This window comes from Sinocyclocheilus rhinocerous, unplaced genomic scaffold (assembly GCF_001515625.1).
Source record: "Sinocyclocheilus rhinocerous isolate Xijiao unplaced genomic scaffold, SAMN03320098_v1.1 scaffold222, whole genome shotgun sequence".
In the NCBI taxonomy this organism is placed as follows: domain Eukaryota; kingdom Metazoa; phylum Chordata; class Actinopteri; order Cypriniformes; family Cyprinidae; genus Sinocyclocheilus; species Sinocyclocheilus rhinocerous.
This window is the reverse complement of record NW_015625652.1, coordinates 301,048-307,039: the sequence shown is the minus strand read 5'-3', so window position 1 is coordinate 307,039 and position 5,992 is coordinate 301,048.

Genomic DNA, 5,992 nt, shown 5'->3' with positions numbered 1-5,992 from the left:
AAAAACATGTGTCGATTCATTTGTTACTTGGACGGTTGCATAAAGATCATGAGAACTCATTAAACTTAATCCATTATAATTTCACCTCCAAACCCATTCTCCCTCTCCATCTTTTAATAGTGCATTCATACGATCAAATAAAAGAGTATCAGTGGGTGAGTGGCCTTCATCAACTCGGTGTGGTGGAGATGTACTTATCAGAGGACGGGGATGACAGCATTAAATGTTAATGGAATAGAAAAGGAGCAGAGGTGGACTGCTGATCAGCCTCTCAGTGAAGTGCATGCATCAGGACACAGCTGCAAGAGACGACCGCACTGGACCAGCAGGCCTGCTCTTATACTGCCACTCAACTCAGAATTAAATGCATTTACAAGTGGCCGTGAAATCACAATATTTTTAACAAGTATGTATCTGAGAGAGCAGATGGAGGGTTAATGTTTAATTAAATAATTAAAGAAATATTTAACAAGGTAAACTAAATAATTAAAAATGGAACAAGTGCACATTTACTTTAGCCAAATATGCACTCATATAAACAAGAAAACATAATTATGGCAGTTAAGAAAAGACAGATTCAGATCTCAAAGCACTCTGACGAAAACAGGAAAAGAGTCCGAGAAAGAAGAGGGGGGGGGAAAACAACAAAATAGTTTAGGGGTGTTGCTTTATTTTACGTACTTTAAATATTATTATAATAATTAAATTAACCAAAAATGTAACAAATTAATAGAACAAGTGAATTATCAAGTCACATATGTGTGTAAAAAACAAAGCAAACAAGCTTGTCAAATAATTCACATTACAAGAGAAAGATAACAAACAAAGGCTGCTGTTTAATTTTAGGTATTTTCATTAAGAAATGTTTAAAAATAATGAATTTTAAAAAGGAACACGTGTGCATAAGAAAGCAAAAGAGCAAAAAATGAAGGGCATTTTTTTTTAAAGATTTTTTTTTTTTGCCGTTTGTGCTTTTTATTGATAGGACAGTAATTAGACAGGAAGCGAAGTTGGAGAGAGAAGGGGGACGGGATCAGGAAAGGTCAGCGAGCCGACATCACGAGACTCACGAGGCTATCGGTGCCGACAAATTTAGGTATTTTAATTTTAAATATAATAAAGAATTTAATTAAATTTTAAAAATGGAACAGATGTGCATAAAAGAGCAAAAATTAAATATGTAGGGTTGTTGCTTAAATTTAAGAAAATTTCGGTTTTAAATATATATATAAAAAACATAATAAATAAATTAGCATAAGAGAGCAAAAAGGAAAGAAAATATGAAGGGCTGTTGCTTAATTTTAGGTAATGCGATTAACATATATATTGAAATATTTTAAATAATTAAAAGGGAACGATTGCACATTTACCTGAACCCTCAAGCTTCATCATCTCAAAGCTGTGTGCAGAAAACAAAATATCTTAAGAGATGCAAAATACAGGCTTTGAATAAACATGGCTCCAGGGACTACACAGTTACTGCCTTTAGCAGATGGCTACAGAGGAAAGACTGGAACGAGTCACAAACAAAAAACAATTGCTTGCAATGTCTCAGAGGTTTACACCTGGTTTAACTCTTTATTCATCCATTTATTTTGCACTGCTTTGATGACATGGTGACGCACTGTGACTTCAGCTTAATTGCATATGCGTGTCAATGTGTGTAAAAGAGAGAGGTTGCATTAAGGTTATGTGTCAGTATCCTTAATACTTCAACCAAAAATGAAAGTTCAGTCATCATTTATTCACCCTTAATGTTGTCTTAAGTTTCTAAGACAACTTTGGGTGGACCACCTAATTGGACTAATGCCACCCTGGTCCATGTGTGTCCTATCCAAACACCTTAACGACACTCCATTTACCAAACATAAAGTGCGCAGGTTGTGTTTAGAGACTTGTAATGGTCGCTGTATACACCCATTTGTGTTTGAAAGGGTAGCCAAAAGCAGGACTGCAAATTTGGCTTGTACTTTGGTTCTTTGTTCTAACAAGGTCTCATCTGCTCTCTAAATCCCACTCCTACTAACAGCCAAATTGTGTGTTTTGTCAGGTAATCTTGTTTTGTTTTTGTAGTCCCGACGGTGTTTACTGACAGATAGCAAACCCATAAGCATTCATCTGTCTGGAGTTGAAACTTGATATGTTGGGTAAGCTTTCAACATCCTAAAAAACAGTAACAATGTACCAAAGAAAACAAACTGTGTCTTTAAGCTAAAACCCTGCCAGGTGAATGTAAATGAACTCAAAGTGAAATCTGTTGGCATCCTTAAAGGGATATTCCACCCAAAAACACAAAAAGAATATATTTTAAATAATTTGAAAACAGTTTCAGTTCCCATTGACTTCCATTGTATGGACAAAAAATATCAATAGGTCAAAAAGTCAATAGGAACTAAAACGGTGAGTAAATGATGACAATTTTCATTTTTGGGTGAACTATCTGTTTAAGCCTACAGGACAAGGCCATAATTCAGTAGTGCAATATAATTTTGTGCAAATTTTTGAAAGCAATTTAATAAAACGGATGACATGGTCCTGGATGCTGATTGGTCAATACAGCAGTCCAACCATGCAGTCCAAGTCCATGATACTTTACTATATAATTAGCTATGACTATAATAACAATATAGTAAGAAGCTCATTGCTTAAGAATTTTACATATTATGGCATTATTATGCAATGTGGAACTGATTGCTCTATAAATATCCTTTTGTTTTTCACTCTTATTTTGGACTTTATGTGTGCTAGCGTATTATGTTGTGTGTGGGACACAATATCACATTATATTGTTGTTGCTTTTCTAACACCAATAATATATTCATCTAGACAATACTGAGAACAATAGGTAATTAGACTCATTTGGACTCAAAGGTTATAAACAAAGCACAGAGAGAAAGAAAACGAATTTAAACAGAAATAATTCAGCTGCATTTTCTGCCACAGGCATTCAGCCAGATCTTCTTGCCATAAATGTCTGCCCGAAGTTCATGTTATTCCTGTCATCTATGTTCCATCTTATTTTTTATTACCCACAGCTTTGTTAATAAAAGGGGGGAAAGAGAGAGATAAACAAAAATTAAATGTGGTGAGCAAAAGAGCTGGAGGAAGAGAGAGAAAAAGGGGTAAAATGTGAAAGCTGTTTGTGGAATTTCACACAAGTGAATGTCTGAAGCTTTTGAAACGCAATGAAGCTTTCTAATGTCACCATTAATGGCCTATATAGTGCACAAACTGTCGATAAACAATATTCTCTTATATAAAAGAAAATCTGAGAAATAAAAACTTCCGAGATATTGCTGATAGTGTTTCGGTTGTGGAAATGAATGCCAATCAAATAAAGCTTTGACAAAAAATGTCCACCTCTTCAAGAAACTAAGATGTATTGAAGCTTGTTTTGGCAGAGGCTTTTGTTTACATCATCTGTTCTTTGTCATCAGAAGAGGCTTAATCTCCAAATTTGAGTGGGAGTGCCAATGGCATTAAGCAGGATCAAGTGGCTGAATCACAGGGGGTTTAGGACCTTCTTGCTAAAATGTGTCATCCTCTCTATTACAATGAACAGGAAGATTATAACTCTAGACCTGGATGAAAAGGTCTCTCGAACAATGAAAGATCAATGGCAAATTCACCTGAATACACACAAATGATAAAGTGACATGTGAAGGAAGGCCATTCACAGTTCAAATAAGACAAGATCGGAATAAAGGTTTAAAAGGGTTAGAATGTCGCAGTAATTTACTGAAATCATCAGCATACTGCACAACAAGAAATGACAATTCACTAAGTGTTTATTTGAAAGCAATTATTATTATTATTATTATTATTATTATTATTATTTTAAATAAAACGGTATAAAGTTTAGATTACCTTTCAGAAGTATTAACTAAATCTTAAATCCAAGCTCAAGTTCTGATCCATGCCATGTTTAGTCTCAAACAACTGAGAAGTTTTCAATTTTAAATAAAAAATGTAAATAAACTCTAAGATAAGCTCATCCCACATTATAAATAAAGGAAATAATCATTGCAGCTGCATAACCCCACAGGATTTTGTATAAATACAATGTTCACCCTCACAGTTACTTGGCAAGTCACCAGTATTTTTGTAAATCAAAACACTGTGCAAAACTGTGCAAAACGTAAAGGTTAACACTGGTGGAGATCACATATTAGCATGATAAAGCTAGCTGAGTGATGAATAAAAAATGATAAAGACAAACTGTGATCAGACCGTAAATTAAGACTTGGCACTGTAAGTACTGTATTGGTAGCACTTGGATCCCCTTTCTGTTAGTTCAAAAAGTCATTAATACTAATAATATTACCATAGTTCTTTCACCACATTTATGTAAAGATGATTTACATGCCAACTTTAGTGATCTGTGAGCATATTTATCTCTAAATGGAAACTTCCATAGAAACCTATTCAGAGATAATAAGAGTTTTTTTTCTCGCCGGTCAATAAAGTTGCCAGGTGCATTTCTGAGTAAACAGCCATAAACATCAGCATGAATTTAACACCACCACATGACGCATTATCCAGCAAGTTGTCAAAAGCTCTTGCTAAGGTTGTCTACTTGTATGCAAGTTGTTTTTAAACCATCTAAAATAATATTTACAGATGGATATGGAGGGGTAGAGCCTTCGGCGTGTTCTGTTGCCTGTGGCCTTAAATGACAGCAATTAAACTGACAGTGAATATAAAGTTGACTCATGTTTACCGCTAGACTCATGATTTCTGTTGCTTAAACCTGCTAATAAACATCAACTGTAGCCTTTCTGGTGATATATTCAAAGACATTAAGATCAAATATTTCCTTTTTGAAAACATTTATTGATTGAAACTGCATCAACTAGACTAGACACTTACAATCAAAAGTATCCTGGGATAAGCTAGCTGGGTAAATATGATTTAATTAGCAGCAAATGGGTCCAGCAACGGTGACTAAAAATACTAATCACTGTACCATGTCTGCATCTATCCGCAGGTTCCCTGCCTTTCAAAACCAATCAGCATCATATACAAACCCGGAACAATCACTTTGACTGTCTGTATTTTAATGAACTAGCCACAGGGAAGAGATCAATTTAGATATACTCTCTTCTGAAGCTCACTGAGAGCCACAAGACAGAAAGTTAGTGTTTTGGTCTGACATACCTTATAATGTAAGACATCATATGCTCCATTAGCCATACACAAGCAGAGCACTAGAAGACTAATAATGACTAGTAATGACTCACTGCAAAAAAGGCAGAAAAATATAAAGGACAAACAGTACAAACCCTACAACAGTACAAACAAATATCTGTAAGATGTTTTGCAAGAATGGAAAAAAAAGGTACAAAAACAAATACACGTTCAAGTAAACAATTAGTTTGCGACTTTCTATCTCACAATTCATACTTTTTTGCAAGCAATTCTGAGAGAAAAAAATCAAAATTTTGAGATATAAACTCAGAATTTACATTTTATATCTCGCAATTTTTTCTTGAGTTCTGAGTTCACAGCTCGCAATTGTGTTTCTGCTGCAGAATAAAAAATAAATGGTAATTGCCACTTTATAACTTTTCACAATTTGAACTTTTCTTTTCAGAGTTGCAAGTTTAAGAACTTTAACATCTTGCAATTTTGCATTTATATCTCACAATTGTGATGTCATATTTTGCAATTCTCACTCGATACCTCAAAATTGTGAGACAAAAATTCACAATTACCTTTTTATTTTTTAATTCCATGGCGGAAAATGCCTACTACATGCTGTAGTGTAGAAAACAGCAAAGTCACGTCGGTGACCGACAAATTGGGGTCTCGCTTAGAGAGACCAATCCACTGCGAGTGTAAACTAAATGAGCCAATGCACATTGGCATGCGACGATTGCATCCAGCTGCCGCTGATCACAGTGTGAGCATAAAAAGGCAGCTGGTGCAACGCATACCAGCTTTTCGCATCGGAGCCGAGCGACAACATCGTTCTGCTCCTACCAAACTGCTT